This window comes from Anneissia japonica, unplaced genomic scaffold (genome assembly GCF_011630105.1).
Source record: "Anneissia japonica isolate Jap-2015-1 unplaced genomic scaffold, ASM1163010v1 scaffold1060_len253145_cov167, whole genome shotgun sequence".
Taxonomy (NCBI): domain Eukaryota; kingdom Metazoa; phylum Echinodermata; class Crinoidea; order Comatulida; family Comatulidae; genus Anneissia; species Anneissia japonica.
This window is the reverse complement of record NW_022735641.1, coordinates 173,488-184,160: the sequence shown is the minus strand read 5'-3', so window position 1 is coordinate 184,160 and position 10,673 is coordinate 173,488. Positions and strand designations below refer to the sequence as shown.

The window sequence follows — 10,673 nt, the reverse complement described above, 5'->3', positions numbered from 1 at the left end:
CAGTATTGTGAGTGTACATCATAAAAACCTATTATCTTTCATGATAACAGGTTGTATTGGTAAAACCTCCTAAATATGACAGTGTAGTGAAAAATCAGGTTATGTAGCACTGGACCACTTTTTTCCACAACAAAATAGCCTACTATCAGTGACAGTAATTCACAAAAAAAAAACACCCTAAATTCTACCTGATATCAGGTTGTGAAGATGGTATATGACCACTGCAAATTACCCATCTTCCATCCCTATTCCTACCTTAATGCATTGACCAAACTTCTTAAAATTTATATTATGACAGTACAGGAAACAAAATCTGATAAGTTTACATTTAGTTTGGTTTTGCCAGACCTTAGTTATGCATTTTTCTCCTTAATGCATTAAGGTAGGAATGGATGGGAGAGATCTTACATCAACTTTCCAACCTGATATCATGTAAGATTTGGGTTTTTTATGATGTACAGTTAAACTTGTCTAAGTCGACTGTGCCTATGTCGAATAATTTCTAAGTCGATCTAATTTTACATGACAAATTGTACTTGCCACAAGTCTCTTATTTTTTATTATTTTTCTCATTCTGGACAATGCCACCAACGAGAAAGTTAATTTAGAGACGGAATAAGCAACTTGTAAAACACTGAATTCAGGCACCAGGATGCCAAAAGAATGACGTAATCTTGTATTTCTGTATTTGAAAAAATGGCCGGACCAAAATAAACAATTTCAACCAATCAAATGTTCATATTTTTGGAGCCACGAAACTGAGTCACTCGCGTCAGCTAGTTATGCATGACTAAAAATAGTCCTCTCTAATAAAACGAGCCTAAAATATTTAGAATAGACCCGGCCTAGTAAGACTAATTTTGGCAATGGCAAAAACAATTAAGCTTAGACTAGATGGCATATCATTACAAATACAACACTTTAACTTTCCAGGAGGATGGCTCAGGGTTATGGAGTCAGAAGTAGTAGGCCTAGTCTAGTAGAAGCTTGGCCTATTTTTAATTTCTTACTTACAGACGCCTACCTTTTTAACAATATTCTACCCTAAAGGCCTAAATCTGTGTAGCAGCTAGCAGTGAGCAAGGTTTTGTAAGTATAGCCTACTGTGTTTATCAGTCCATAGTCGTTCTCAGCAGGCCAGATCTGTATACTAACTGTTTTAATTCAAGTAGGTAGGCAGAAGGGAGCTGGTTATGAGGCGCCAAGTGTAAATTTATTATTTAACACAATTATTTATATATAATTTAGTATTTAACATATAATTGAATAGATCACCCATTATTTATATATAATGCATTTACTTCTAAAATATCATATGTAAATAATTGCATTAACGTTTTCATTATTTATATATAATTAGTGTACTTATTTCATTATATATAAATAATGAAAGGGTAACCAAACATTATTTATGGTTACTGGTTTCATTGTAAATAAGGAAAGGGTAACATACCATTATATATAAATAATGAAAAGGTAACAAATCATTATATATAAATAATGAAAACTAACTTACAATTATTTATATATAATAAGTTCACTGATTTCATTATATATAAATAACGAATTGAATTCAAACTCATTATATATAAATAACTGCTTTAACATTTCATTATAATAATAGCTGTCCCAAAACCATTATATGTATATAATGCTTGGGCTTCAAACTCATTATGTATATAATGAATACATGTTATTGTGTCAAGGTCATTTAAATAAGGGTTTCTTACTGAGAGAGAGCAGCTTAGCTCAGTCGGCTAATCGGGTGGTAGCCGCTGTGTGTGCGCTGAACCGTGGAGATCTCTAGATTCTCATCGCTGCCTCTTCTTGTTTTTCAGCTAGAGGGCTGAAAAACAATTTACAATAGCGCACCGTCTTTCAGACGAGACGTGTTGGTCCTGTGTGCATTATGGCCCATGTGCACGTTAAAGAACCCACTACACTCTTCGGAAAAGAGTAGGGGATTGTCTACCGGTGTACTGCCCAATCACCACCAGAAGGACCCTACTAAAAATAAGTCTTCTTCTAGACTTTCGTGGGCTATCCTTGGTGTTTACACCAACTAACTCCAATCCAATCCAATTATATATAAATAACCGTTGAGGTCGAGTACCATTATATATAAATAATGACATCGTAGGAAGCCATGGTTTATAAATAATTCATTATGCAAAATACGAAGTAATAAATATTCAATAGTGCTCTAAAGTAACAATTAGGGCCTGTTGTGTGTGATCTACAGGTCGCAGACCATCACCAATCGAAAATGGCACAGCAAGGGATACAGTATTATTAGCACTCTACCTCAACGGTTATTTATATAGGCATTAAGAAACCATTATTTAGATATATGACCTTGACAAGATAACACGTGTGCATTATAATACATATAATGAGTTTGAAGCCTAAGCATTATATACATATAATGGTTTTGCGACAGCTATTATTTATACAAAATAAAATGTAAAAGCAGTTATTTATATATAATGAGTTTGAAGTCAATTCGTTATTTATATAATGAAATCAGTGATCTTATATATAAATAATTGTAAGTTAGTTTTCATTATTTATGTATAATGATTTGTTACCTTTTCATTATTTATATATAATGATGTGTTACCCTTTTCTTTATTTACATATAATGAAACCAGTAACCTTATTATATATAAATAATGTTTGGTTACCCTTTCATTATTTATATATAATGAAATCAGTAAACTAATTATATATAAATAATAAAAATGTTAACGCAATTATTTGCATATAATCTTTTAGACGTAAATGCATTATATATAAATAATGGGCGATCTATTTAATTATACGTTAAATAATGAATTATAAGTAATTGTGTTATACTGTATAATAAATTTACACTTGGTGCCTCATAGCTTGTTAGCTTGTTCTAGTCGAGACATCTGCATCTTCACATTAGCTCGACCCGCCCTCGATAAACTAACGTTAGGTTACCGCTCTAGGAGCGGTTTAGAAAGATTAGTGGCTCTACAGATGTGCGTGTTACCTATTAAAATCTCATTTAGCACTGTTGCTTTCAAGGTGATTGGAAGTGTTTGTCCAAAAGCTCATTGACCAATAAACGCGAAGTTGACATCATGAAGTTGTCATCTGGTCAGTAATGCATTGTCCTGCAATCCGTGACGTAGTTCACTCTTATTGACCAATAAGCACGAAGTTGAAATCTTGACGCTATCAGCTGGTCAGCAATTAAGTGGCCTTCATCTGTGTAGCCTTATCCTTCTCTGATTATGAGGTGTTATACAACAGGTTCACCTGTATAGACCGTCGATTTTCTTTGCTTAAAAATCTGCATGTTCTGTAATAAATTGCAAACAGCCAACTCACCCGCAATATAGCATTGGGAAACTAAATATTACAGTTAATAATAGGATTTTGATTATTCACATTATTTTATTCAATAAATAGGTTGGATGAATAGGTATTATTGTAAGCGATTGTAAACCACAATCATTATTTAAAGTAGGTAAATGGAAAGAAGTTTGGATAACTTTTATTTTAAAAAAAAAAGGTATCTGTATGTATGTTTTTCTCTATGTATATAAAAATAAAGACGGCTCTGCTCCACGAAATAAAATAAATCAAAATCTAATATCTCAAAGTTAAAGCTTACAGTTGTTAATTATTTTTTTTAAGATAGAAAAACACAAACAACACGAGTACGGTACACTCAAGGTAAAAATGATTTATTTTAAACTTTCAACATAGTATATCATACTCGGTAAGAGAGTAAAAAATATACATTACCTAAAATTTAACCCTAAGTATTTTTTTATTTGATTGTTGTTGAGTATATTGGTTTATTCAAAATAATTATTTAATCACTATAGTATATTATATTCAATGAATCCACGAAATATATAAAATTAAGAAATTTAACTTCAAATAAGAGATTGTTAATTAATTATAGTTATAAGTTAACAAGGAGGGATATAAAAGAAATAATTCAAATAGTCGAATATTTTAATTGGTAGGAAATAGAAGTAGTTAATTCTCAACGGATGGTTTAAACAAGTATTAGGTCAATAATGAGAGTTATTTACAGGTCCTTAATCCATAATTACGTAGGGTATGGTTAAAGCGTAAATACATGTTAGTGTTATTTAATACAAAGATTGTGTCAGGAACATGAGAATATGGTATATAATTTTACACTCGGACAATTCATTAACTAATGGTACTTTTATAAATAAGGATTCAACATAAAACATAACCATAACAACTCCCTGGTTTAACGTATTCTTTTGTTACACTCAAGTCTAATTCGTGTTTTTTTTTATCCTTAACTATAAATCTTAAATATTATTTTTAATAGGTTTAGTGAAGTACATGTTAACAAACATGTTAACTAAAAATATTTTTTTTCACAAGTATATCAATCGAATTTAGTGTTGTTTGAAACATTTCATTATTTAAAGGTTATTAAAACTAAAATAAGAAAATCGTAGTTTTAAAAGTCTGTATACTGCAGGTGCTATTTCTGAATAAAACGATAGGCTGCTGAAATGATCGTAGACCAATGCCAATGTCCTTATTTGGAGGTAAATTACATCAGCCTACTTTCAATAAACCAAATTTAAGGTATGGTGTTGTATCCCAGCCACGGCATAATAAATTTGATACTTTCAAGAAAAAAAACAATTACATACTAAATAAAACATTGCTGATAAAATATATAACAATACATTACAATACAATATTTACAGTTAAAGTTGTCATGATTTTAAATAGGTTGATTTGCATTTACGACTTCTTGTAACACGTGAGAACGATAGTCTTCACTCCAGCCTTGTGTGGAAATATTGCATAAGTGGGCAACAATTTCCATACATCTTTCCTCTATAATGAGCTTTATATCGAAACGCGATACAAACGAATACCTATCGTTGTCTTTTTCATACAGTAGTCCCAACCACTGCCGAGGAGGGAGTCTAGTTGATGAAAGCTTTCCGGTGAATATTCTTCGCGGAACATGTTGCCAGCAACTCACCCGCAATATAGCATTGGGAAACTAAATATTACAGTTAATAATAGGATTTTGATTATTCACATTATTTTATTTAATAAATAGGTTGGATGAATAGGTATTATTGTAAGCGATTGTAAACCACAATCATTATTTAAAGTAGGTAAATGGAAAGAAGTTCGGATACCTTTTATTTAAAAAAAAAAAGTATCTGTATGTCTGTTTTTCTCTATGTGTATAAAAATAAAGACGGCTCTGCTCCACGAAATAAAATAAATCAAAATCTAATATCTCGAAGTTAAAGCTTACAGTTGTTAATTAATTTTTTAAGATAGAAAAACACAAACAACACGAAGTACGGTACACTCAAGGTAAAAATGATTTATTTTAAACTTTCAACATAGTATATCATACTCGGTCCGATATGCGAAGAGTAAGAAATATACAATACCTAAAATTTAACACTACGTATTTGTTTTATTTGATTGCTGTTGAGTAATTGGTTTATTCAAAATAATTAATTAATTACTATAGTATATTATATTCAATGAATAAAGTTTCGATCTATTTGTCATTTTTAAGAATTTGAATTTTCAGTACTCTCAAAAATATTCATATAGATCGAAACGTTGGACCTCAATATGTCTTCAGTTTCATTTAGTCCAGTCCGCCGCGTGTTTTGGCCGTCGAATGGTTTAACGTATTCTTTTGTTACACTCAAGTCTAATTCGTGTTTTTTTTTATCCTTAACTATAAATCTTAAATATTATTTTTAATAGGTTTAGTGAAGTACATATTAACAAACATGTTAACTAAAAATATTTTTTTTCACAAGTATATCAATCGAATTTAGTGTTGTTTGAAACATTTCATTATTTGAAGGTTATTAAAAATAAAATAAGAAAATCATAGTTTTAAAAGTCTGTATACTGCAGGTGCTATTTCTGAATAAAACGATAGGCTGATGAAATGATCGTAGACCAATGCCAATGTCCTTATTTGGAGGTAAATTACATCAGCCTACTTTCAATAAATAAAACTTAAGGTATGGTATTGTATCCCAGCCACGGCATAATAAATTGGATACTTTCAAGAAAAAAAACAATTACATACTAAATAAAACATTGCCGATAAAATATATAACAATACATTACAATACAATATTTACAGTTAAAGTTGTCATGATTTTAAATAGGTTGATTTGCATTTACGACTTCTTGTAACACGTGAGAACGATAGTCTTCACTCCAGCCTTGTGTGGAAATATTGCATAAGTGGGCAACAATTTCCATACATCTTTCCTCTTTAATGAGCTTTATATCGAAACGCGATACAAACGAATACCTATCACTGTCTTTTTCATACAGTAGTCCCAACCACTGCCGAGGAGGGAGTCTAGTTGATGAAAGCTTTCCGGTGAATATTCTTCGTGGAACATGTTGCCAGCATTTAGGCCAAATAATTTGGCATCAATGCCTTGCTCGTACAAGACGTGGAATCGTGCTTGACGCTTCTTGGATGACAAGCTCCGTTGAACTTCCTGCCGTATCAACGTCCTTAATGAAGCTTTCCGTTGTTCATACGTTGACGTTTTTATTGACGAAAGCGTGTTCACGCGTTCTTCTGCTGCTCGTTGCGTACTGCGCCAGCGTTCAATCTATTTAGCATTTAGTTTAGGTTTAATTATCTTTGGGTTATCAAGACCATTGCTGAATGAGCCTCATCAATAAGTTGTCTGTGCCCAGTTTTCTTACTTTGTATCCTGACGCCTTAATAGATCCGTTACTTCCTATTACCATAGAGGTTACAAAGTGGTATATATCATTATCTGTGGTTGCAAGGAACGAGCCGATTGAAATTATTTCGTCCTTAAAAATACAGTGTGTAATTTCCTCTTCATGATTATTATTTGGGATATTTGCACCATCTGTCGAACGTGTGTTGTCTGTCCAGATATGGTTTGTTTTACCAACACGATTACATCTTTTTGGTTTCCGTGCAGTGCTTAATTTGGCTTTCGGTTGTTCGGGGTTAGCCCTATCCTGTTCTTTGAAATCGACAATGTCACTATATCCGATAGTTACATCAACAATATTAACATCTCCGGAGCCTCCACTAGTGTCATATGACACATTCAATGTTTTCAGAAACGGGTCGTTAACAATAATATTACCTTGATATTGTTCTGGATCTATCATGAAATAAACAACATCACCTTCCGTCAGATGTTCAGGCTTAATTGTGTGAAGTCGCTTATAAGAACTAGGGAGCTCACTCGGACTCTTCCTCTTTGGTTGTCGCTTTCCCAATTCTCCACTGGTGTAGCGTTTCGAATGCAATCTTGAAATTTAAAAGTATCGTGTTTTGGCTGCCATCCTCGATAATGTACACCGTAACGATTACCATTTGTAGAAATGTTTATTCCAGTGATTGTGGCAGCTCTCCGGACACCAGTCTCATCATCTAAGACTTCTACTTCTTGGCCTATCTGGAACTGAGACACTGGAGACATATTTACTTCGTTGTCGAAGTTCTAATAGTATCTGTGGAACCATAAAATTGTATACAAGTTTAGTAACCCGCCTTTCAGGTCCGATCATCTACAAATTCACGGCAAAAGGAAACTTACTTACAACGTAAGCTACAGTCAATCAATAGATTGTTATTTTGAATAAGCAATCTATTGAATGCAACTATCTAGATGATAAGGATAGAACTCGCTGCAGTTCACGTGGTCCTATTAATTGATACTGAGAATTAATTACATCTTAATCCGACGAAATCAAAGGAACCGGCGATTTTATTCAACAATACTCGTAATTAACAGCTTATCGGACTACCCCCTCCCCCACCAAACAACAAGCTAGTATATTTCTGATAGGGTTTATCAATTTCAATTAAATTGTGCTTGGACGTTGAAAAAATAAGCTGTTATTTAGCCATAGCCTAATGGCGCATAAGGTAGAATTGAATTCGAAATTACCATCATTGGTAATGTATTTATAGTGGCTTTCAAACAAGTTGTTTTATTGAAGATCTATATATATATATATATATATATATATATATAATAAACCATCACAACAGCTTAATTCAAACAGGGATTGAATTCACATTATATGTAATTTAGACACGTTTTTCTCTTCAAAACACAGTGTATACAGGCTTCTGTGATGAAAAATGTATACTATAATTCAGTGACTAGAGGATGCGTGAACACAATTATAAATCTTGTAGGACTTGACTGAAGTAATTAAGTGCAGTACACACAGGTCCGGTACTTTTTGTAGTTTTATATAAAATAGTATTATTTTATATCCTACAAAGGCACATTAATAAAACATTGTAATTTGTTTTGTTCTGAGAAGCCTAGTTGGGGGTGGGGAGGGAAGTGTTATCTCCGAACGGGTTGGCTAAGAAAAAAATACGTTTGTCCCTGATTATGATAAGTGTGTGTGTTTACTGTTATGTATGATGTGAATGAATCAATAAATCAAATCTGAATCTGAAGTTTTAGTGTGACAATTTAAAACATTAGTGTAATTGCCTTTAATTTCATGTTTTTGCTGTAAATTTGTATTGTGATTTTAACCAAATGAATGAATGAATGAATGGATGGATGGATGGATGGATGGATGGATGAATGAATGAATGAATGAATGGATGGATGGATGAATGAATGGATGAAGGAATGTATAATATATGGGCATACCTAGAGTAAAAGCATTGTTGTCACAGATCGTTTTGGGCACGTTCATTCCACTCTCGTCGTTCAACATTGGTACATTCCCTCCTTAATTGGTTAATGATTGCGGTTCTTTCTCCGAACTGTAGTTCTGGCTGGTCATGCATTATCTTTAATTAGAAGAAACAATGACAAAACAATTTGTTGAGCGTAATAATAATGATAATAAAAGAATAGAAAAAAAGTAGGGGTTTTTTTTAAGCCTATATCCTATACAAAATGTTTAATTATTTACCTGAGCCATGCTAGAACGGGTGAATAAATTATGTCCTGGCAGTCTTTTACGTTTAACCTGGTTTGATTTTCGGTGTTTCCTTTTCGTTTGTGCATTTTGACAAATCAGTTGCAAAGGCTGTCTGTCTTGTCGTTCTTTTCGTTTTAGCATACAGTATGCACTCGGACCTTTGCTGTTGAAAAAAAAATTTGTAATATTTACTTATGAAGGATTCACATTCGTTGTAATAATAATGATGATGATGATGATGATAATGATGGTGATGATGATGATGATAAATAAATAAATAATAATAATAACAATAATAATAATAATAATAATAATGATGATGATGACGATGACGACGACGATGACGATGGTGATGATGATGATGGTGATGATGATGGTAATGATGGTGATGATGATGGTGATGATGATGGTGATGATGATGACGATGGTGATGATGATGATGATAATACAGAGGCGGATCCAGAAATGTCCAATGCATGTAAAGAACGACTACACAAAGAGATATACGGTAATGATAGAAAGTAGAGCGTGTACCTTAGTAGTCATTTCAGTCAGAAAGTTGGAAGGCCAGTGCGTTTGTTGGCGGGGGTGGGGTGTGGTGCTGATTAGTATTAGCGAATATATTCGGTACAAATCAATTTGTGAAGCAATAGAAAATTTATCTAATAGTTCAGCATAGGCTTACCTGTTGTAGTTGTTAATACTGTTATCAGGTGCTCAGACTGGATTGTTGTGTATGGAGCATTTTTCAGACTATTTAGATCTAGCTTGTAGTTCTCTAGCGATGTAAATGTACCATTTTCCAGACTTCTAAGTAGTGCATCACTTAGTATTTCAACACCTCTTCTAAAGCACTCAGCTAATACCGTGGCAACTTTAGGAGGATCCTTATCACATTCAGCTTGCGTTGTTATTACTTGAAATTGCGGCAAAGGTATATTATCCTAGTCTTCCTACTATGACGATGCTTCTTCCTTCCAGGGCCTTTGGTATGGTGTTCTCACACACTAGTCTCGCATCTCCATCATTATTCGGTTCTTCAACTGGCGGACGCATTTTGGTTGCGATGAACTGTTCAAAACGATTCCGCACTTCCACTGGACATTCTCGAATACGATGGTGGACCATACGCCATTGCCATTCAAAAAATTTGGAAATTGGATCCTGTTTGGTCGATCCACCACCGCGTGTCGAATGTTGATAAAATCGACACATGTCCATATAGTGTGTTCGCTCTCCTTGTTCTGTCGAAAGTCTCATGACAGAGTGAAAAGGATACCTTTCCAGTAGCTGTGGTACTACGTCGATGAATTTCATTTCATATCCGGTTAATACATTGCCATACTTAAACAGCATTAATCGGTGAAATTTATCAGCATGCTCAGTATACTTATTAATTGTATCAGCTAAGTGACCTCACGAAAAATCATCGACTGAAGTACTTCCATTCACTCGACCAGGAAGCAGTGTCATGGGCTCATTTCTCAAAATTTTGTACATGTGTGCTAGATGAAAATAATTTGTTGCTGAAGTTGTTTGACAGAGATGGTTGGAGAAGCCCAGTTGAGGATGCGGCGCAGATCATTGGGTAATTGTCGCGCATGCGGTGTATCCGGTAAGACGTTGTCAAAGATATCCGGGAAAGGTACAGTGTCGTAGGAAAAAAAGTCACTTGTTGCAGGATA

General features: G+C 33.5%; 1 long non-coding RNA gene across 1 annotated transcript; it reads right to left on the bottom strand.

The window, feature by feature from the left end:
* Window positions 1-5,702: 5,702 nt before the first annotated feature.
* LOC117116640 lies at window positions 5,703-10,673 on the bottom strand. The gene is made up of 4 exons (XR_004446795.1): window positions 9,674-10,673; window positions 8,980-9,151; window positions 8,712-8,854; window positions 5,703-7,542 (listed from the first exon to the last, which is right to left on the bottom strand). It is a non-coding gene; the product is annotated as an uncharacterized LOC117116640 (long non-coding RNA).